This window comes from Crotalus tigris, unplaced genomic scaffold (genome assembly GCF_016545835.1).
Source record: "Crotalus tigris isolate CLP2741 ecotype Arizona unplaced genomic scaffold, ASM1654583v1 scf7180000018101.4720394464:4744507, whole genome shotgun sequence".
NCBI lineage: Eukaryota > Metazoa > Chordata > Lepidosauria > Squamata > Viperidae > Crotalus > Crotalus tigris.
Genome location: NW_024096823.1, coordinates 4,013,057 through 4,037,086, shown reverse-complemented (window position 1 = coordinate 4,037,086; position 24,030 = coordinate 4,013,057). Strand labels below are relative to the sequence as shown.

The window sequence follows — 24,030 nt, the reverse complement described above, 5'->3', positions numbered from 1 at the left end:
GGATATTTTTTTCTAACTTTCCAAGCTAGTCTAGACCTTTAACATTCCAGATGACCCAAGTACAAAGCAAGATGATATTGCCCACTATCAAACTTGCACAAGTCTGCAAATCAATCACTCAATTTTTTCTTATTTTACACCACCTTTCATCGACTGAGGGGTCTTCTTTCAACATTTAGATTGGATTGCAAATAGTCAACCTAATCTGGGGGATAAGGAGATAAAAGAGTTTATTCCAGAATTTTAAAAAATGGCAAAAATTTAAAAAAAAAAACCTTGGGGAAGACAACTCACTTTTGATGGTGCCTGAACAGACTAGGGAACAATACAATCATGGACACAAAATACCAACCTCAAGCACAGTGATGTGTCATATTCTATGCTGGAGATAAATAGGCAAGAGAGTGATATATATTTGGATAAAATCTTTTTGATACTGGTTGTTATATTTTTATTCTCCCATTTAAAATACTGTATAGTACTTTTCCTACATCTCAGAAAAGGTGGAATTGCAAAAGATACATGTTACTACTAAGATAATCCAAAAGTAGAATGTCCTCTGTAAACAAAGATAGTATTTAGGCCTTTTCAATTTAGAAAAAAAATGCAATATTAATGAAATAGATTTTGTCTCCTCTACCAATCAGACTTACTCAAAGAAGTTAGATAATAGGCAAGAATAAAGATGCACTAGTGTATTTTAGACACTTTTATTTAACATTTGGAATTTACTAAATAAAAATGAATTGATTTGCTGATTTTTGATGATCAGTCTAAATTTGATGATTAGCAAGTAACCACAACACTTTCACTTTAATGTGTCTCAACAAAGAGAATTTAACACTTCTAAGCAGACCAACCAAAAATGCAATAAACATGTTAATTTTTAAAATGCCACTTGATTATGAGTCAGAAGCAGGCAGCTCTGGGGGAGAAGGTGACATAACTTGGAATTACAAAGACAGGTAAGCACACTTATCCAATATTTTAAAGACAGATTGGCTGCCACAATCAGCACATTGGGATATAAGACATCGCCTTAATAGAAGTTAAACTTGGCCCCTGCCATCGCTTTCTTCTACCATACTGGATTAATTTGTGGGGGCCAAACTCCATGTTGCAAATGAAGGCTAGACATTAGTGCTCTATTGAATGCCACTTCTCAGTTTATTTTTATTACAGGAATATTTTAAAAATGTTGGGGAAAGAGCTGGTGAGCATCAAGCAAAGTTTCTTGCTTTTCTCTCACATTTCTGAGACATTACTTTACTTTACTATAGACAACAAAAGAGCAAGACATAACCATAAATTTGCATGCTCTTTTCAATAGACTTATCTTATAGACCAGTGGTGGCGAACCTATGGCACGCATTCCAGAGGTGGCACTCAGAATCCTCTCTGTGGGCATGCACGCCATGCCCCAGAGATGGCAACCGTCTCTCTTCAACCAGCCACCGCTAACTCGCCGAGGTCCCACATGGCTGGATGCATCCCAGTACCCATGCGCTCGCTGGCCTCTGTGTACAGGGGCTGATGGTGTCAGGCAATAGCCGCCCCGGCTTCATCTTGCCCTGTGACAATGGCACCCCCTCCCTGCCTCACCTTGCCTCGCCTCTCCCCGCAGGATGAGCCTCCTGCCCACCACCCCACCTGCCAGAGATCCCCTGGATCTCCCCCAACCCTGCCCGGCCCCCACAGGCATCCCTCCCCATGAGCAACATTGAGGTGATCACGCTCACCTTGGCCACACCCACCCAATCTGCCATGACCACCCACCCAATCTGCCATGACCACCACCACCATGGCACCCGGCAATAAATAAGTGGGTTTTGGGTTGCAGTTTGGGCACTTGGTCTCTAAAAGGTTCGCCATCACTGTTATAGACCAACTTCAAAACCAACTTATTTCTTTAAAACTATAATGCCAAAGTCTAGAATATTATGCAAGCACATCTAAAGTACGGTAGTTCTATTTTCAACATTAAAAAAAATTACTGAAAATTAATTGCAATTTAGGATCCAAAGGTGATGCTGGATGACAGCTAATAAATATAGCACTTATAATCTCTCCCCAGATATGCTAGAAGGTTGGTGAAGTAAGAGAAATATATTTGAGCTTTGCAAAGGCATGTTCATTTTTCTAATCAATAGTTTGCCATTTCTGAATGTGTTTCCTACACTTAAATATAAAAGCTCCAAAATAAAATCCATCAACCAATGACTAGCTTCTCCAATGGAGTCCAAGAAAAGCAATGTATGAGGGGTCCTTGGTGACCTCTTAACTTGTTTTCTTGCAGACGTTTCATTACCCAAGCTTGGTAACATCATTAGTGATAGTGATGTTGTCTAGCACTGATGTTACCTGGTTTGGGTAATGAAACGTCTGCAAGAAAACAACCACACTCAGAGAGCAAAAAGGACCCCTCATTTTAACCCTGAGCTACAAATATGCTCCTTTATTGAAAGCAATACATAATACAGAACTTATTTTTCCTTGCAAAAAAGTAATGGATTTTTCAACTGGACATTTGTCATTACCATATATATATAAAGTGTAAATTAGTTACACTAGAAAGCCAAATCAGTTTCTCTAACATTCTCAACGTGAGGCAATCATATTTGTAATGTGTTTGTTTTTTTTCAAAAAAAACCAAATACACTGAAGCCAAAGTGTTGACAAGTTTGTAGTATTCTATGGCCTATATAATATCCAAACTCTTCTATCCATAAACACACTTCCACAAAGCAGCAATTTCAAGCTAATCTATCTAATAGAAACTCAGCCTGCACTATGATTCAGCCTGAGCTTTATGATCTTCATTAAGGCCCTTTTATATGCCCTGCCAATAATCCAAATATATTTCATGGAAATATAACAGGAATCCTCCCAGAGCTGTATGTTGGCTATACAATTTGCAGAAAAACATTTACCAAGTTCTTAGCAGGGTGGTAGCATATTTTCTGTTTACCTTGTCTGCATATACAACATTTTAACCATAATGCCTACTGCGTTTGTTTTACTTTACATGTTAAAGCAATACCAACAATAAAGGTCAATAAAAGCCAGTATCAATAATACATTTAGGATGAAAACAACCTACCTTTCCAGAACTGTAACAAACTGATTTTGGAGTGATTTTCCAAAAAACAGTTAAGTATGATGCTAAAAGAAATTTAGAGGCTTGTGATATGAATAAGAGTATTTCAGTTTTATTATGGGCTTGGTTATACTATACTGAATTGCATTTTTAATTTACACAACACACTTGTCAGGCATATTTAATAATTTCTTTTAATATAGACAGGTTATAAAACAATACCTGTAACTTCTTTTCATGTTTCTCAGATCATAAATATTGTTATTTATTGTAGGAAAGCAGAGAGACCTTTAGAATGTCTAATGGATGTTTTTAGACATGCGGTCTATGCCACTAATTAGTAGAGCATCCAAAATAGCACTTCCTATCATTGGGGTTCAAGAAAATAGCAAAGGAATATATTTCATATAATACTTGCAAATGAATAGCAGATATAAACTATTAATTTGATCCAACTGTGATTTTAAGACTCAAGGAAAACAAACTAGTTACAGAAATGATAACAGTGCTTGCCTCCTACCTTTTAATTGGTTATGTTTGCAGATTCAAGATTGGAAGTGAGTGGTACATACAGAAATGCAAGTCAGTCTCAAATATCCTGCTCAGAGTTGTAACTGGAGCATATGGAACGTTCTGCTATTAAATGAACAAACAAATCAGATTATTAGTCTAGTTTGTTTTTTAAAAGAAAATTATTAATACAGGGGCCACACTGGTTACAGTAAAGTAAACCCTCTGCAAATACACACAGCAAGCAGTTCTTCTGTAAAACCACCATATGGTACACAATTCAACTGCAACATCAATTAATTCTACAATTCTTAAGTTTGGGAGTCAAGTTCAACCAAACTTAGCTCCCAAGAAAATGTAAGATTCCTGACCAAAGCACACATTTTGATCCAACTATTAATTTCTCATTTATTTTCTTAGCCAGAATTTCAGTTTGTCTTTTATGTTTTCTTCTTTTTATTAGAGTTGAGCAAGAAACCAAACAACATCCAACACAGCAATACAGAGCTTTATTACACTGAAATCTAAAGCTTTCAAAGTTCAAGTATATTGATGAGCATCTGAATGATTTCTTGAGAATAGCATGAAAACATTTATGTACAGAACAGAACAGGAGGTGCTACTCAAACTGATTTAAAAGTCACAAAATAGAATTTTAACATTCTACATATTAAAATACTTCTCTCCAAGCATGTACATATAAGAATGCAACTTTACTGAAGCAAACTTTTGGGCCTAAGCTATTCTTATTTCAGAAAAAGAGCTGTTTTAAACCATGACACTGATGTTCATGGCTGTGTGGCTTCTTGGGAGGGGAGCAAAATTGAAGTAAAAAGGTAGTTTGAACAGTTCAGTTGACCACAGACTTTGGTAGGAAGTAAGGTGTATTTAGAATATTTTTTTTTTACTAGAGTTCGGTGATAGATTTGAAAGCACCAGATGTCATACATGACTTAGACAAATGTGAATCTAATATTCCATCATTTGGGATGCAACTGAGAAGCTATATAAAATAAGTATATAATTTAAACTTGAGTATGTATGACAATTTAAAAGTTAAAATCATTCGTCTACTAAAAAATCTCCAGTTAAGTTTGATTAAATTCAGAAATAAAACATTTTGGAAGCAAACATTAGCACTTTACAAAATCCTCACATACATCAATCTTTGAGATGTTATAGATGCCTTCCCCAACTTGTCACAATCCAGATGTACAGGGATTACACTCCCAAAATTACCTGCCAAAGCAGCTATTTGTAAAAGACAGAACTTCATTTATACAGATGTTTTTAGAACAGGCATCTTTCAGCCTTTCCCATTATATTCACTGATATACCTTTTCACAATAACACCTAGCATAATACTATGTGGGATTCTGCAATACTTCTTAACACGTTTAATCTTAACACCAATTATAACTTTCACAAGCTCAAGTGTTAAACTGCTTTTAACACCTCTACAATGCTGTACTTGATATGACAAGGGAAAGGAGACAGCAGTGGAATGAGGGGTTATCTTGGTATTTAAGAAAAAAATACCATCTTGGAAAAAACCAAGCAACATACAGAAATACCTTTTAATCATCTAGCCCAGTGGTACTCAACCTTTTTAATGCCACGACCCCCAACCGGTCGTAAGTCAAGGACTACTCAACTGGTCGTAAGTTGGGGACTACTCAACTGGTGCAGCACCATTTGCAGAATGGGACTTTTGGCGGGCTCAGCAGGGCAGAGACAGCCTGGACAATTCCTATTAGCTTTTGAAAGCCAATAGAATTAGACTCTATTCAAGAGAGTCTATTCTATTGGCTTTCAAAAGCCAATAGAATAAAAGGAAGTAGCACAGCTAAGGAAAAGGGGGAAAAAATGGTGGACTGTGTTGTTTGGCAACCCCCGTGAAATGGTCGTTCGACCCCAAATGGGGTCCCAACCCACAGGTTGAGAACCACTGATCTAGCCACTTCTAGAACTACTTCAGTTTCATATCAGATACATAAGCTTCCATGATCCATCTAAAGTTGCTCACCCAACAGACCCTACAACATTACGAAAAGGTAAAAAGGACCATCCCAATTTCTGGAAAGGTAAACATTATATCTATGACTTTTATAAGTTTTAAGAATGCCCACAAACAAGGATTTAGGTGTCAGCAGAGATATTTACTTACACCTCCCAAAATAATGTACTCTTTTTAAAAAGTCCCCCAGCAAATATTCCAGAGAAATTTTAACAGTAATGGAATAAGTGCACAGCTAAAATACAGGAAACATAGGCTCTAAAAAGCATCTGTACATGGACTGATGTTAATTTGCTCATAAATGGCCTATACCAGAAGAGTATAAGTTTTCCAGTGACATCCTATTATTTAAAGTAGTTAAAAACAAAGGGGGGGGGAGCACAGAAGAGCTATAAAATGTTCTTTACAAATGGAGGAATGCCAGTAAAATTATAGTTCAAGGAAAGAGAGGAAACACATCAGGTAAAAAAATGTAACACTTCACACATGATTTGATGGGTTCCAAGCTTCTATTGATAAGCAACAGAAGGAACATTAGAAGGATGGATTCAGAAAGTTAAAATACTCAGTTAAAATCTTAAATAGTGGTGTTAATTGCTAAGTAATGAATTAAAAAGTTTGTGGCAACTGGCTGTTACAAAAACCGATTTTTAAAGTGTTCTTACAATTGTCAGCTCAATACTAGTTTTATCTACTTTTGATCACATCCCTAGAAAAATAAAACTCTGTAAGTCTCTATTCCAAGTCTCAAAGATTTTAGCTAGGTACAATAAACCAAATTTTCTGCCATTATGATGATATTAGCAATTGCCATGTGAACTTGAAAAGCATTTTTGATGGTTATTAAAAAAACAAAGGTGGTATTCCCAAATGGTTCAACTAGAAAGAAATTCTAAATACTGTAAAAATGGATTGTGGTCTTAGTAGGAACACACCACCTAGAAAAAAACAGAAACCAAAGCATCAGAGTCGGGATAATTTTCTTCTTTCCCCATCTTCCACCATGTAAACTAACTATAATCTGTTTAGACAGAGACCTATTTACATCAGCAAAACACCATCCACCTTTACTGAGTACTAAGTAATAATCACCTCTTTAGTAGGCCTGCAAAACTAAGTTCTAAAACAGTGGTTGTCAACCTGTGGGTCGGGACCCCATTTGGGGTCGAACGACCATTTCATGGGCGTTGCCAAACAACGCAGTCCACCATTTTTCCCCCCTTTTCCTTAGCTGTGCTACTCCCTTTTATGCTATTGGCTTTTGAAAGCCAATAGAATAGACTCTCTTGAATAGAGTCTAATTCTATTGACTTTCAAAAGCCAATAGGAATTGTCCAGGCTGTCTCTGCCCTGCTGAGCCCGCCAAAAGTCCCATTCTACAAATGGTGCTGCACCAGTTGAGTAGTCCTCGACTTACGACCGGTTGAGTAATCCTCAACTTACGACCGGTTGGGGGGTCGCGGCATTAAAAAGGTTGAGAACCACTGTTCTAAAATGTAACAAACTGTATTACTTATGATCAAAACACCTTTTTAAATCTATATTTATCTACATTAGTCCTATAAAAGACTAGTAGTTCTCTTTAGCAAGATTTTGATTGCAAAGTGGAAAAGCTTCCACTAAGCCAGCTTATATTATCTTAATTATATTCTTCTTTAAAGAGAAGGACTTCAATAACATTTCTGCAGGTCCTATAAACCAATTTGACCAATTGCTAACAGTTATAATCCCTCTGCTGGAATTAGTTTCAATGTGATTATTTGCAATTAAATACAACATATGCAGAACTGTTTTCAAGCATTTTTTAACCTACAAATAAGAGAACATGTTTGGAATCCCCAAAATATTTGTAATGCTTCATGGCTCACCAGCTCCCCCACCATTCCTGGGCTGACAGTGCAATTCTAATCATGTTTACCAAGAATAAAGTCCTGCTGAGTTCAATGGGGCTTATTCCAAATATGCATTCTTCAAATTGCAGTCCAAATCTCAGCAGCCCTTGCTAAAAATCAGCCGAATCAAGCAAGGCAACTCTATGTCTACAGTTGCTTTCTATGTGTATAATTTGGCACATAATATAGAAACACAGCTCTAGTTGTAATCCATTAGATGTTGGAATCCCCACAATTTGACAACAAAGCCTGCTGAGCTAGTAACATAGGCTGATCTTCAAATACTGGCAGCATTTTCAAGTTCTTTTCTCTACAGAAAAAGGATAAAATCCACCTGCTGCATTCTTTCACATCCCTTTTATTTGGTATTTTATTTCACACACTCAGTTACTTTTTTAAGAAAAAAATTTAAGAGAGGCTTATGCTTTCTAAAAAGTGTTTCCTATTCTTCTTTGAAATAATGTCATCAGAGTCACAAGTTTTAACTTAAAGTAATGTGGAACATAATCCATCCAGTGCATGGAACACTATAATCTAGATATTAACTTTCAAAAACCAAATTCAAAATGCATATTTTGAGATTATATTCCTTCATATATACATAATTAAACCCAAAAAGGAAGATTCAGTACCTAGACATTTAAGCAACAAGCATTAAAAAAAAACCTGCTAGAGATATAATCTTCACATTTAAAAGATTGAAATATTTAGCTCAAACTAAAATACTGAGAAATTCCATTTATGTGCATTAACATGAAAGCAAGACTATCAAATATACTTTCTCCCACCAGCACAGATCAGCAAAGAGTGAAAAAATCAGCAGCAGATAAGCAGCGAAGCATCATTTTATCTGCATGCTTTATTTTAGCAAAGTGATGGATAGTACAGAATGTGTGGCTAACTGCTGGGAATAATTGCTCTGAGAAGAAACCACATCTAAATAAAATATAAACAAAACTATCATTAGCTGATGGCTTGGTAAGCATTTAGGTGTGACAAAAAGCCTTTGACTTATCAGTCAACATACAGTATTCTTGCTCAGAGCCAAACATTAGCAAGAAAACAGACAAATAAGAAAGAAAGGAATCTCACAATTCATCTGGTAATTAAATGTTGGGGGGCTATACTTCACTGCAAAGAAATGGAATGAATGTTCATCCAGAAACCACAACCTAATAATAAATATATATAGAATGTAAAACGTGACATATTTTTTTTCAGTCACTACAAGGGATACAGTGGGCAAAAAAGTATTTAGTCAACCACCAATTGTGCAAGTTCTCCCACTTAAAAAGATGAGAGAGGCCTGTAATTGTCATCATAGGTAGACCTCAACTATGAGAGACAAAATGAGAAAACAAATCCAGACAATCACATTGTTTGATTTGGAAAGAATTTATTTGCAAATTATGGTGGAAAATAAGTATGTGGTCACCTACAAACAAGCAAGATTTCTGGCTCTCACAGACCTGTAACTTCTTCTTTAAGAGGCTCCTCTGTCCTCCACTCATTACCTGTATTAATGGCACCTGTTTGAACTTATCAGTATAAAAAACACCTGTCCACAACCTCAAACAGTCACACTCCAAACTCCACTATGGTGAAGACCAAAGAGCTGTCAAAGAACACCAGAAACAAAATTGTAAACCTGCACCAGGCTGGGGAGACTGAATCTGCAATAGGCAAGCAGCTTGGTGTGAAGAAATCAACTGTGGGAGCAATAATTAGAAAATGGAAGACATACAAGACCACTGATAATCTCCCTCAATCTGGGGCTCCACGCAAGATCTCACCCCGTGGGATCAACATGATCACAAGAACGGTGAGCAAAAATCCCAGAACCACACGGGGGGACCTAGTGAATGACCTGCAGAGAGCTGGGACCAACGTAACAAAGGCAACCATCAGTAACACACTACACCGCCAGGGACTCAGATCCTGCAGTGCCAGACGTGTTCCCCTGCTTAAGCTAGTACATGTCCGAGCCTGTCTGAAGAGAGCATCTGGATGATCCAGAAGAGGATTGGGAGAATGTCATATGGTCAGATGAAACCAAAGTAGAACTGTTTGGTAGAAACACAACTCGTCCTGTTTGGAGGAGAGAGAATGCTGAGTTGCATCCAAAGAACACCATACCTACTGTGAAGCATGGGGGTGGCAACATCATGCTTTGGGGCTGTTTCTCTGCAAAGGGACCAGGACGACTGATCCGTGTACAGGAAAGAATGAATGGGGCCATTTATCGTGAGATTTTGAGTGCAAATCTCCTTCCACCAAGAAGGGCATTGAAGATGAAACGTGGCTGGGTCTTTCAGCATGACAATGATCCCAAACACACCACCCGGGCAACGAAGGAGTGGCTTCATAAGAAGCATTTCAAGGTCCTGGAGTGGCCTAGCCAGTCTCCAGATCTCAACCCCATAGAAAACCTTTGGAGGGAGTTGAAAGTCCGTGTTGCCCAGCGATAGCCCCAAAACATCACTGCTCTAGAAGAGATCTGCATAGAGGAATGGGCCAACAAACCAACAACAGTGTGTGCCAACCTTGTGAAGACTTACAGAAAACGTTTGACTCTGTCATTGCCAACAAAGGATATATAACAAAGTATTGAGATGAACTTTTAATATTGACCACATACTTATTTTCCATCATAATTTGCAAATAAATTCTTTCCAAATCAAACAATGTGATTGTCTGGATTTGTTTTCTCATTTTGTCTCTCATAGTTGAGGTCTACCTATGATGACAATTACAGGCCTCTCTCATCTTTTTAAGTGGGAGAACTTGCACAATTGGTGGCTGACTAAATACTTTTTTGCCCCACTGTAAATTCTGTAGAGGGGAACAAGCAACTGGGCCCACTTTTCCACTGCTTAAGGACTATTCCCAAAATGCTGCCTGACTTAAAAGTGTAATAATTAAAGTATTTCAGTTTATTCTAATTGGAAGCCCAAGCCAGTATTCTTCATCTGATGGTCTGTAACAAAAATGGACCTAATAAAAACTATCCTTTTCAAAGGCAGCTCTATTTTTACAAGGCAATTTCCATCTTTGCTCACCATCAATGCAATAAACTGCCTTCTGCGATTCATTTCTCTAAACCAAGGCTATAGGAGCATTTGAAAGTAATGACTCGGTATATATTAAGCAAGTTTAAGTCAATAGGCAAAAGATGGTTTTTTTCTTTCTTCAGATAAAGATTTTTCTTTTTTGGTTTGCAATTTAGAGTTATTACATACATGCATGTTCATTCTCATGTTCAGTTTGGAATTCTAATTTCATACAAACATTCATGAGGTTCTGCTTAAGCAATTTTTAATCATAACATTTAGCATTTCTTGTGCTACACTTAAGACAGTCCAGATGGCTTGTTTCTTATAACCTTTTACAATTTTAAAACCTCTACAATTTTTGCTATCTCAAACTAAATGTAAACCAATAACTTTATTATTGTAGCTTTTCAGATGAATGTCCACTTCAGCTCCAGAATCAACCATTTCTACCACACTAATAACTATATTTTGCTTGTACATCACAAGTAATACAGGTTCAATGTTGAATATAGTGAACTCTGTTTGGAAGTATACCTTTACAATGCTCAGCAAAACATGAAATTTTAAGATTAATTAAAGAGCAATAATTACTATAATTACCAGTTCAGGAAGTAGGACAGGGAATCTAATCTTGTGCTGAAATTTTATTTAAGGATGCACAAGGTACAGAGGTCTCAGCTTTCCCTGAGCCCCAAAATAGGTCAGTGAGTTAAAGAAAAAGGGACTAATGAGAGAATACTTTTTACTAAAAACAGCTAGAAATGATGACAGGGAAGCAAAAAAAATATCATAATAAAAGCAATTTTCAGTTATTAGTTTGCATAGAACATTGTTTTAAATAAGCACTGCAGAGCAAGTGGCCCGATCCAGCTTTTGCCGTTCATTTAATGAGATGAAAACATCTCTGCCAATTCGAATCAGAAGGCCTTAGATTTTTTTTTTCAAATTTTATTTCTAATACAGTTAAAAAGAAACAAACATTGGATTTAACGTGACATTCCAGTATATACATTCTTATCAGATTATTCCACTTTTTACAGTCAATTCTTCATCTCTACATATATATCTAAGTTTTATATACAATACTTATTCTAAAATAACATATGTTTCTATCTTAACATTCATCTTTAATCCCAACCATCCTCTTCGAATTCCTCCAGCGGTAAAATTTATCCCAGGTTTCATAATAAACTGATCCACATTTGTCTTTTAATATCATTGTGAGCCTGTCCATTTCTGCACATGCTAATATTTTATGTATTAACTCTTCCTCTGTGGGAATTTCCTTGCTCTTCCATTTTTGCGCAAAAGCAAGCCTAGCTGCAGTCAGGATGTGTAGCAGCAGGTAGATTGTTCTCTTGTCGTATTTTTCTGTCATTATTCCCAACAAGAAGAGTTCAGGTTTTAACTCTAAGTCCAGTGTTAATATATCCCTCAACCAGTTTTGTGCCCTGTTCCAATATTCACGAGTCTTTGGGCATTCCCACCATATATGGTAATATAATCCTATTGTTTTACATTTCCAGCATAGGGGTGAGAAGATGTTTGAAGCCATTTTGGCTAGCCTTACGGGTGGGAAATGCAGAAGGCCTTAGATTTAACCATAATTTATATTTACCTAATTTATAAAATGCAATGGTGTCAATGCGTTTAGTATCTATGTGTGCACTACAGATTTCTGAGATGCTTGCATGTATATATATATATATGCACCTAGATACCTATGCATACAGATCATACACATCAATAATTGTTGGTTCCTTACTGTATTTTAATTTGCTGCATCTGCATTTAGCTTTCAATTACACTGAATGCTATTATACTTCACTGAGAGTAATTGCCTCTGTATCTGATCCACCAAGTTGAGAAATTCCCTTCCAGCCCACTTATAAGAAGAACTCATGGTCCCAGACTTTCACTACTTTCAACTAGTCATTTTTTTCCCCTCCTGAAAAATGCAGCAAGACTCATAAACTCCATTTTTGGCCTTCAGCAACTCAGATCCCTTTGAGCATCAATTTGGTTAGAAAACCAATTTGGATTCTACAGTAATTTAGCAAAATGGTACATAGGGAATAAAATAGCTCACACTTGTATTCCCAAAAGTAATTGTGAATACTCCATAAGAACCCCTCCGGGGTATTATCTCAGGGGCTGCTTTGGTCCTCTACAACTCTTTCTCCGAGGTTCAATTTTTATTTAAGAAAAGAATCACTAACTGAACCATCAGAATTCTATTCAAGTTTCCCAGCAAGATTTAATCCAGGTTTGTTTCCAATATTTCAACTAACAAATATAAACATAACCAGTGACTATAAAGGTATCAATTTTAAAAAGCTTCACTTAACTACATGGCGTTTACTCCAACACAAGACTGCAATGGTTTGCAGTTTTAAGGTCATTATAGTCAGCATACTAATATATAGAGTACTTTAACTGGAAGTGCTACATCCACAATTGCACTACCTGATCAAAGAACTGCTTTGAAACCTGTCTGGCTCCCCCAAATCTATCAGGTCTCCTCGACTCTAGAATATCCTTAACTCTGCTCAGTACTTTTCCAGAAACTCTTTCATTTCCTTTTTTCTAGAGCAGTGTTTCCCAACCTTGGCAATTTTAAGACTCTGTGGACTTCAACTCCCATTAATCCCCAGCCACCTTTGCTGGGAATTTTGGAAACTGAAGTCCACACAGCTTGAAAGCTTGAGTAGCCAAGATTGAGAAGCACCGCTTTACAACTTGTCTCATTCCAACCTTCCTTATTTGGTAGACCCAAAATCCATTGTATCCCAGTTCCTAGCAGCCCTCAAGTTGTGCAGCTGCTAGTCAAACTAACTATGGCCTGAGAGAGTTACTAACTGGAAAGCCCTAGATTGAAGAAGGCAATTTTGCTACAATACAAACAAGCATTTTTTTTTCAAATGCAACAGGAGGCATAGCTGTGTATATGGCTACCTATAACCCCACACCCAAATAATCCTTGCTTTAGCACAACATAAATCCCTTAGATTTACCCACACCCACCTACATTTTTAAGTACTTTTTACCGGAACCCTGGAAAAGAAAATGTCAAATTATATTGCGGTTAAAAGGGCACAGCAAGAAAATGAAAAACCGTCTGAATTCCTATCTTGGCTAATTCATAGCCTATCCCAAGGCGGTGGCAAACCGGTCTCACAAGCCTTCCCCCCCCCATACACACACACACACACCACCCTGACAAGACTCTAACCTGATAAAGCCCAAAGCTTGAAACTCGGCAGAGTCCAGACGCTACAAGCCTACCTACAAGCGAGTTAGGCAAAGCAGCCACTCCCGCGCACGCCTTTTCACTCCACTCTAATGTCCGGCAATCACGCCACACCTGCGCGCCACGGCGGCAGGGAATTAGAAGCACGCGGCCATCCCGCACACCTGGCTGGGCGCTCGCTCGGCTTCCCCTCCCACGCGGAACCCCCTGCTGGTCGCGCGCCAGCCGGGCAAGCGCTCCGCCAGGTGCAACTGAACGCGGCTTGCAACGAGCCGGCCTTTTGCCGAATAAGCCATCTGGGGATTTTTTTTGTTGTTGTTTTAAGCAAAGCGCTCTTGGGTTTTTTTTTTTGCAAGCCCTTCAAAAGCCTCCCGGGATTTTTATACAGCTCAAGGGAAACCAGGTCTACTACTCGGGGGTGAGCGCTGCTGGGTGCAAACCACGTATCCATCCATCCCTGCCTCCCACTCACAAACACCCACACACCCCTAACGCCGAAGCAACTCTGGGGGTTTCCTACACGATTGTTCAGATTACTCCCGCACCCCGAATAGCTAGCTGCGCTTCTGGGGCACCGTCCTTAGGCTGCCATTGCAACGATGTGACCTTTATGCAATTCAGGGGTTAGTGCAGCTTTTGAAGCTCATAAAACGATCGCGCGTTTGGCTGAGAAAGCCTGCCTGTGAATTTCTAATTGAGCTAAAGGAAAACCGCCGGTTAGGAGACACTTGGTTTAAACTTTAGTTTGCCCTACCCGGTGGAAGGTATCGTAGCACCGCGCCTAATAAATCACCGATAGTCCCCAACTTTGCCGCCGTCCAGGGCAATCCCCGATAGGTTCAATGGTAATTCTAAATGATAACGTTAAACCTCTGTCTTATACCTAGTATGTGAATTACTCAGAGTATTGTAACGGAGAGCAAGTACCAGGACGTATCATCTTTAAAAAAAAATCCCTTGAAATGCCGAGCACCTTTTTTGGCATATCTATAAATGAATTGCAAAGGACCTTGTCTGTATTTTTAAGGGGGTGGAGGGAGAGAAAATGCCAATATTATATACTGCTGACCAAAGAAACGCATCTTTTTTTAAAAAAAAAAAAATCACGGGTGAGTTTGCACCACCTTTGTAACAGCCGCGTATGGCTAAATATCCAATTCTGCCCGCCCTTCCCCTTGCAGAAAAATAATATCTGACCTCTTTTTTTTCAATATTCAGTGCAAAAAATTACTCTTGGCGTAGCCTTTTGCAAAAAAAAAAACGATATGCGGGCACTGGCGGGAAAAAAAAAACGGCCCCTCCAACTCTTCGCCAAAAGGTGGCACCCCTGAAATGCGCCTGCGCCGAGATGGCGGAGTCGACCAAAAAAAAAAACCCACTCAAACCTCCCCATCAACTCCACCTGCTTCGGTGATTTCTTTGCATCCTACGGTAATAAATTTTAAATCCCAAAAGTCTTAAGCTTTCAATCTCCGTTAAAAAAAAAAAAAACATCTCCGTAAAAGGCTTTACTACCCAATGAGATTTCCTCAAACACTGATATGCGCGAAGCCTTCATTTATATTGTTGCTGCTTATTTTTCTAACTACGTTTGTGCAAATGCACTTTACTTTGGATATTAGGCATGCGAATCTTTGCAACGAGTAATTCCTTCGAATCCATGGTTTTAAATGCCTCTTATTGGGGAGGGAGGCATCCCTTCTCTTTGTAGTAAATCCAAAAAGTGATCAAAGGAGCAGTTAACTTCCAAATCTAAACCGTTGGAAGGCCACGCATATTATGGGTACTTCTTAAGAAGCAAAAAAAGAAGCAAAATCAACTCTATTTAAATTAATGGGGTTAATTCGGCCTTTAGAGTAGTTTTCGACCACAATAAAGTCCCTCGTTTTCACCAGAATTTCTTCTGAATGGAACAGGAGCGACCAGTTTTGCCAATAGGTCCAGGTCAAACATAGGATTTATCTCCTAATTAGAAGCAGGATGTTTGAGGCAGGCTTAAGTCACAGGTCTTTCTCTTAAGTATTTTCTTGGACTGCAGAATTATAGCAGGCTTTAGTTATGCTGCCTAGGATCACTTCTACAAACCAAAGTGCATGCTTACTAAGAAGTTAATCCTAGTAAGTTAACCCTTTTGCACGAAATGGGCATGCAAGCTCAATCCTAACACTGCACAGCCGTGAGGACACATATTTGGGAGTAGATCCCTTTCAGCTCAGTAGCCCCTTCATATACTTAATGAGTAGAATGGAGCTGTGCGTTGATGTTTACCAAAGAATTTCAATGTCATTTACATTTAAAAAGGGGGCCCTGTGTGCAGTGAAAAGTCCCTGTTGTGTTCCCCACTTACTTCAAAGTAACCTTAGAAAGTGAGCAAGCAGATCAGGCTGTAATCTACTTTAAAATAATTCTACGGGTCAGCTGGATGACTATGGAATAAAGTCTTTCGAATTAGCAATTTTTTGGCTGTAATCCATAAAGCCTCTTAACTCTGCAGCGCATATCGTTAAAGATTAATGTTCGGCTATGGAGCTCCGTGAGGGAAATCATTTGTGGCTCCCATCCATAAAGCACTTAAGCCGTCATGCCAAGGGTAATGGTGGTGGTGGTGTTCAGATTTGAACAGAAAGTCCTGTTCTCTAAATGAACAAGGAGGAGAGAGCTTGTTGGCTAAAAATCCCATTGGATCCAAACCGACTTAAATGTTTTCCAGATAGCTGTACTTTTGGTTGTGGAGGATCAGGGCTGGTTTTGTTCCCGGCAACGTTTAAGGAGTTGGGGAATGCACTTATGGTATTTTTCCATAGGAGCTCAGTCTTGTGTCCAGTCTCTGGCATCTCTCAAATCCTGAAAAGCACAATTGCAGCCTGTCCATCTTGATGCCCTTCACCAATTCACCAGATGAACTGAGATTACAACTTCCCCAAATCTGAGAGTCATAGCCCCACCAATTGGAAATGGCTCGAACGCTCATTCTTTCTGCAGGAAGTCCCACTGATCTGAGTAGGGCTTACAGCTAGGTAAAGATTGCTGGCATGCCTCATCATTCCATATGCTGGCATGGCTCCTTGTAGCTAAAGGGGCCTAAAGCCCTTGGAAAGGGAACATGTCTGGGTAGAAGTGGCTTTGGGACCATGGTTTTCCAGCCAGCTAGGTGAGATTTGCAACCCTTCACTCCCAAAACAGGGAGATAAGGAAAGCCGTAAAGAATGCAATCTTAAACTGAGGGCTTGGGGGATCGTCTGTAAAGGGGAAAGAGAGCTCAACATCTATCCTCAAACTTCCTCATCTGAGCCCTGTCCATGAGATAGCTTTAAATCCTATCATCCACAGCCCCCTTTTCTGTTCTGGCTCTTGGCTAAGATACCCTACCGGTGACCTTCACCAGATCAATCTGGAGGCATTGTTCTCCGCTTCCCCAAAGTCTGTCACTAGGAAGCTCTTTGCGGGCAACCGCTTTGTTGAGTAGGGAGGACAAACAAGGTCAGGCCACTGATAAGGCATATTTATTATGGCTTATGATATTGTGAGACTAACAATATTTGACAGAACCCATTGGATATTTCCCTCCCCACCTATAATAATAGAGGTGCCTAACCCTCTTCAGAGGCCAACTGTTTGGGGTTACACCCCTTTCACAAACAGCTGTATTGGCTTGCTGCACTCCTCAATACTCGCCATATGAAATACACTAGGCTGTAAGTGTGCAGGTTGAGTTTGCTGCTTCTCTTTTAAGTGGGCCCTCCACTGAGAGAGTAGCTTAACTTTCCAGCATTTAATCGCCTGACCTCCCCTGGTTGACAACATGGCCTGGAAAAGCCAAAATTTCAAATAATTCCTACCTAATAAGCCTGTAAAGATGGAAACCAAGCCACTTTCCCACTCATTTAGCTAAAGGCTCATTAAGTAGCACCACCACGTGCAAAGTGAAAATGGGCTTGGCTCTTGAAGGTTGTGTGTGTGTGTTTATATGAAGATGAAATAAATCCTTGCCCTTCAGAGGATCCCACAAACACCTCTCCCACCCTATAGGTGCCTTTTATATACTTGAACGAAGCTGGATGGTTGAACTTATTAAGATGGGGGTCCTATTTTACTCACACCTGCACATGCACTTTGGGTACGAGGGATGCTTTACTATAAAGGGATCATCAAGTCCTCAGATGTCTAACGTTCAGTCTAGTTCTGAATATGTGGGTTGTGCTGGTAAGCCACCTGCCCCCAGCCAATTGAAAACTTACATAGTTAATTCAATTGCAACTACAATGCTCCCTCTTATTTTCTTGAAGAAACTCAAGAGGAATACCAGCTAAGGGCCCAGACTAAGCACTGGCAACGGAGACCTTGCTCTTTCTGCGAAAGGAGACAGTTGTATGCATTGCACAGTAACGTGCTGGGCATAAATTAAGCGACAACAGCATAGCCTGAGGCTGGTCCTTGATAGAACCGCAACCTCCTTAATTTCAGCCACAAGAGACGGCAGATCTCTTCCTTTCAAGCCATCTTGTTCAAATGCCCAGCTGCTACCTAGCCAGATCGCCGTCTTCCTCCGCCACCAACTTCTTTTCTACGAAAGCCAACCATGTCGGAGTCAGGAGCGGGGTGAGGGGGGGGGGAAGAGACAGAGAAGGTTTGTGTGACATCTTTCTTTATTAAACGAGATGCTTTTCTCCCGAGATGCTGACACCAGGCGAAATGAAAGCAGGATTTGGAACCGGGAACGCCTCTCACCCTCTCCGGCATGGTGTCAATTTCACAACCGAAGCATTCACGGATCGGCATTGGGCTGACTCTACGGACTTTCGCTTTTATTATTATTATTATTATTATTATTATTATTATTATTATTATTATTATTATTATTATTATTATTATTATTATTATTATTATTATTATTATTCCCAGGGAATGCTTTTGTTATTTCCAGGCTAGAATGCTTTTGTTATTTCCCGGCCGCACCCCCTCCTCAATCAGGACCAAGGACAGCGGCTTGAAGAAATGGCTTGCCGGCACCTAATGAGGAATACACCAGCAGAGCTCCCTAGCAAAACGCCTTTCGGCTGTATCCAGAACTGAAGCGGGTCTGTCTCTCTCTCCCCCCCCCCCCCCACACCTTCTTCAGAACAAAGAAAATCGTGGCTCCCGGATATAAAAGCTGAACCCTCCCTACAGAGCGCTGTAATTGGCATTAGAAGGGTTTTAAAGAGGCTGGTTCTCCCATCCAGTCCCTTTATACCCACACATGCATATATATTTCACATGCGCGCACACACACACGCACACACAGCTTGGCATATCTCGAGGCACCCGCTTTGACAGCCAACACACCAAGGTCTGCAGATTTTTTCCCCTTTCAAGTCCCTGTTCCACGCATCCTTTCTCCGCTCTCCCCCCTTCCCAGCTAAGCAAATGCTATTCGGCTAATACAATTAGAGTTGGAAGCTTAATCCCGTCTGATCTGCAAACGCCGGTTTAAGCTCTTCACAGCGATACTCCTTCCTTCCATTCATTCAGTCAGTCAGTCAGTCACTTACTCACACCCCAGCCGAGCGTTGAGCACTTTCCGCTGATCCATTGCGAAGGTCAGCGTTCTGTTTTGAGGCAACTTCACACCTCCAAGCTAGCGAGCTACAGTTTCTGCGTGCGAGTTCCTAAATGTATGCATACGATACAAAATGTAACCCAAGATGTGCATCGTCTACCCTCTTGCCACTCTAAATGATATGGAGTAGCTAACCCTGTTCAACTGATGCTGCTGAAGCTGCTAGAAACCAAGCGGAAGCGTGTGAGCAATAAACTTAATTGGATCTCATGCACTTTTATCCTCTCTCAAGGCAGCCTAGCCAACCCTGACATCTCCAAAACTTAAAATCATCACTATCTGACAATAATAATAATGTGAATAAAATAAAGCACAACTTACCTTTTTTCGCTTCAGTTTTTTAAAAAAGGTAATACTGTATGGTCTCCCAATTAAAAAAAAAAATCAAATGGGTAGGTCTCAAGACAACACCCAAAACCTAAATTGCGGACAGTTGCAAACAGAAGATTTTTAAAAATGGAGGATTTTTTTTTAAAAAAATCAAAGCTTCTTTTTTCCACTCCCAGAACACGAAAAGAAATTGGGAGGGGGGGTTAAAAAAAAAGAAAGGGGGAACTTAAAAAAAAAGGAGCGTGGCAAAATTGAACGGTCTCCTGTTACAACACAACTAAACAAAAAAGGGGGGAGGGGAGGATAAATAAAAGGTAAGAACAAAGGAAAGAAGGGATGAAAGGAGGATTTCTTAAAATACAGCCTCCCTCTCTCTTCCTCCTTCTTTCTAGCAGCTCCCAATCGAAGTAAGCTGCTGCATCTCTTATCTGAGAACAGGCATAAGGGGGGAGGTCGCCTTAAATGGGAGGTGGACTACAGCAGATTTATAGGAACCGTATCACCCGGCGCTCCTCTGCTTCCGCACGAGTGTGCGCGTGTATGTGTCTCTGCAGCCGTGCCAGGCTCTCCCACCTATCCCGAGTGCCACGCGCGGAAGTATACGCCGAATCCAGAGACAACGGAACTTGCTCGCAGAGTATCTTTCGCCTCCGATTGGTCTAAGCGGCTGCATCTGGCGCCGCCCCCGGCCAGTAGCCGATCTGATTGGCTATCGCTCGGTGCCACTCCGACGGGCTCGATGGAGTCCCGTTTCAAGGTGCGTTGTACTGAGCGATACCCTGCTCAGCATAGGGCGAACGGGCGGAGACCGGCGGCAAGCAATCGAACGTTTGCGTTTGTCCTTCTCGCTCTTTCCCCCCCCCCATTTTCCTTTTCCCCCACCTTTTCCTCCCTTGAACTAGACAATTACAAGCCCGAGAAATCCTTGCACAACCTCTCCCACCCACCCGCCCCCCCCCCTTTTTTTTTTTTGCTTGATATGTTTCGACCCTGAACGGCTCCGCTAGGATGTTTCACAGCTTCGGGCACACAAACCTGTTGTCACAAGCGTTCCAAGTGCGCTACAAGAGTGCTGAGATCTCACTGAAAGAAAGAAGTCGCGCGTGCAGATACACACCCCTAGCCCTTTTCTTCCTTCCCTGCCTGTTAAAGTACAGAGCTGCCAGGGGTTGAGGCAAGAAAACTTTAAGAAGCAAAAAAAAGAAAGAATCGGGGGTGGCTCTACTTCCTTCTCCGATTTTGTCCACGAAAAGGAGCCACATCCGATAAAAAATGGCAACTTTTCAAGGAAAAGAAAAATAAAAGCTGGGCCTGCTTCTCCCCTTGTTGAAAAAGATCGTAGGGGCGGCGGGGGGGGGTTGATCACTTACTAACTTTGTAGCCATACCACCGATCTGCCTGCCACAAGTGCCCGATTCCCCCTGAACTTGCCTCAAAATCCTTGCACGTTTCGCTACTTAAACTTTGAAGAGTGTTAAAAGAGCTAGGGTTGGGGGGGGGGAGACAATGCTTTCACTTACCCCCCCCCCCTACATACAGAGGGAGAGAGAGCTGTCCCCCTCTACTTAAGCACATTCTCCCCATTATTTACAGTTAATTCTCATAGAGGATTTTGTTTCTTTGGTGACCATCAACCAAGCAGAGGATATTTTCACGCCTCTGCCCTTCCACGTCCTTCTCCCGAAGTCAACCTGTTTCCTTTCCAAGAGGAACAGCTTTCTAGATAGCCCACATCTGCTGAGAGAAAGATAGCGACGGGCGGGGTGGGGGTGGGCTGACTGCTTAGCGTACTTAGAATTGCATGGATCAAGCACCGCGTGTGCTTTGGAGAGTGTCCTTTGGAGAGTGATCCTCAACACACACACACACATACACACACACACACACACACACACTTCCTTTATCTCTTTAGTCCAACTGAAACGTTTGCATGGAAGAGATTTAAGGAAAGACTGGGAAGAGCGGTGCAACGCAAGTTAGTGTTCCGTGAAAGCATGTCCTTGAATGTTCAGCAGAGAGGAATGCCACGCATGAGAGCTTGTGAGGACCCGACTGTTGGGCCGACACACTCTGAAGAGAAGGAAGCTTTGTTTTTTTTTTTGTTTGTTTGTTTGTTTTTACTTCAAATAGCAACATACAGATGAAACCAAAGCGATCCTTCCCATCCATGTCAGGCTCCCCGAATGCTGGCTCCACAACGAACTCCTTGAAAGTTGAATCCTAGTGGGAAGCCACAGCAGCAGAGTTTACGTCAGAGGAAAATTGACCCCCCAAATTAGAGCAATCGAAGATCAGGGACATCACTTTCCTAAGAAGTCCTGCAGTACTTTAAAACAAACATCCACCTTAAGGAAAGGTGTGGGTTAGATTTCCAACCTTGATACCCTAAGTGTATTGGAGGGGTGGGGTGGAGATGGTGCTTTCTTTTATTTATTCTGCTTGAAACTTTGATGTTGGGAAAGCATGAAAAAAAAAAATACCCACAGCTATCCTTCCGGATTCAGTCATGCCCAACAATGCCAACATTTGAAGAAAAGCACAGCAACTTTTGTTTGTGGGTTGTTGTTTTTTTTTTGGAACACTGTATCCTTGCATAAAGACACGCCCCTCGTTCCTTATTGTCTCTTTGATGAAGCCCGACCATTGTCTGGGAAAGTCGGCATTTGAAGAATAAGTTAGAAGAGAAGAGAAGGTAAGAGGCTACTCACCCTGAGCTATCAATAGACAAAATCAAGGCAAAGTACCTGGCTAGTTCTTCTAACCTGAAGTCAGGACTCCGGAGATATATTAACAAAAGTGCCAATGCTATAGAAGCAGTAAAAGGGATGTAGCTGTCTGTAATGCTAGCAACGATTAGAATGCTTACTAAGCTGATATTTTATCTTCAGTTCAGACTATGAAAAAAATCTGAATAGCAACACTTCGCTAAGTTTTCAAAATCAAGTTTGGGAAGCTGCAGAAGCATCTCCTCCTCCTCCCCCCTCCCCCTCCTCCTCTCCTTCTTTTCTTCTCCCACCTGCCCATCCCCGCCCCATCGCATCTCTTCTCATTTTATTTAAGAAATGAGATTCCTCTAGGATTAAATGAGGGTTATAGAAGAAGGTGCCTCAACCCATATACAGGACAAGTGCTATGATACTGACTTTTGCCAATTAGATGGATCAATTTTTTCCTTTATATACAGAAAACTTTTCAGTATGTATGAACTTGATATTGCAGCAAATAATATTAAGCAGGAATAAAAATGATAGAAAGACCAGCACCACTCTAGGTATTTATTCCCTCTTTTTTCATCTTTTAATGTGTACTTGGCCTTGTCCAAAAATCACCTTCCAAAAGAAATTATCTTTCTAACATCAAATCTTCACACATACAAATGAAGGAAAAGCCTAATTCACACACTAGCTGGAGCTCAAAATGCACACACCCACACACACACACACACACACTTTCCTGTACTTCTTCTTAACAAACAACAATGTCTTCTGATCATGGGCATCTTTGTTTAAAGTAGAATCTTTCCTTTCTTCTTGGATATATGCAAACAGGTATAAGCATCATTTGGACAGCCATAATAACATAACTGAACCCAAGAACAGTGTGGTGGGAAAACAAAACAAGCTCGCTACCACAACTGTGAAAGATTTAGCAGCAAAACAATATACTACCGGTATGGACTGGATGAGAATGGAGGGGAATCTCAGTGTCAGCTTCCAAATGCTTTCCCATCTCAAACTTCGGGAATTTTTTTTTTCAGGACCATGGAGAGCGGTGCCGCGTGGCTTAATTCCTCGCTAAACCGCAACGTTCACGTCTGCCACGAGCGGTGCAGAAGGGATTCAAAGAAGAAGAGTAATAATTTTCAAAGGTGCTAGGAGTCAAAAGCAACGCGGTTGCTTGTGGGGTTTTTTTGTTTGTTTCTTGTTTTGTTTTTTAAGCTTCTTTTTGGAGAGGCATTTGTTCTGCACAAGTCGTGATGTACGCTTGTTCTTGATTAAATCAAGGAGAGTGTGCGTGTGTGTGTGTGTGTGTGTGAGAGAGAGAGAGAGATGGAGAGAAATAAATAATTTCAATTAAAAATATCTTTAGTGTCTAAGAATATATTATACTTAAGGCCAAGTTATCACAGAAAGTGTGTGGATGCGCGCAGAAACAGAGATTACTTTATTTTTCAATGGGGGCTCTCTTCACGTTTACCATCAGGAGAGACCCAAGCACATCCAGAAAGGCTGCAATTCTAAGCGTTGCGTCGTGCAACACCCCACCTACCACAACTTTTCAA

The 24,030-nt window shown here is 40.4% G+C and overlaps 1 protein-coding gene across 23 annotated transcripts in view; it reads right to left on the bottom strand.

Moving 5' to 3' along the window:
* The window catches only part of ELAVL2 (ELAV like RNA binding protein 2), a 193,704-nt gene that overhangs the window by 136,076 nt on the left and 33,598 nt on the right, over positions 1 to 24,030 (bottom strand). For 2 of the 23 annotated variants that reach the window (XM_039347840.1, XM_039347852.1), the window contains exons 1-2: positions 13,855 to 13,971; positions 3,618 to 3,733 (exon numbers count right to left, since the gene is read on the bottom strand). The exons of 1 other annotated variant lie outside the window; for it this stretch is intronic. The gene's annotated coding sequence lies outside the window, so the exon portion shown is untranslated. 20 more of the 23 variants (XM_039347832.1, XM_039347831.1, XM_039347834.1 and 17 more) reach the window with 18 other exon arrangements.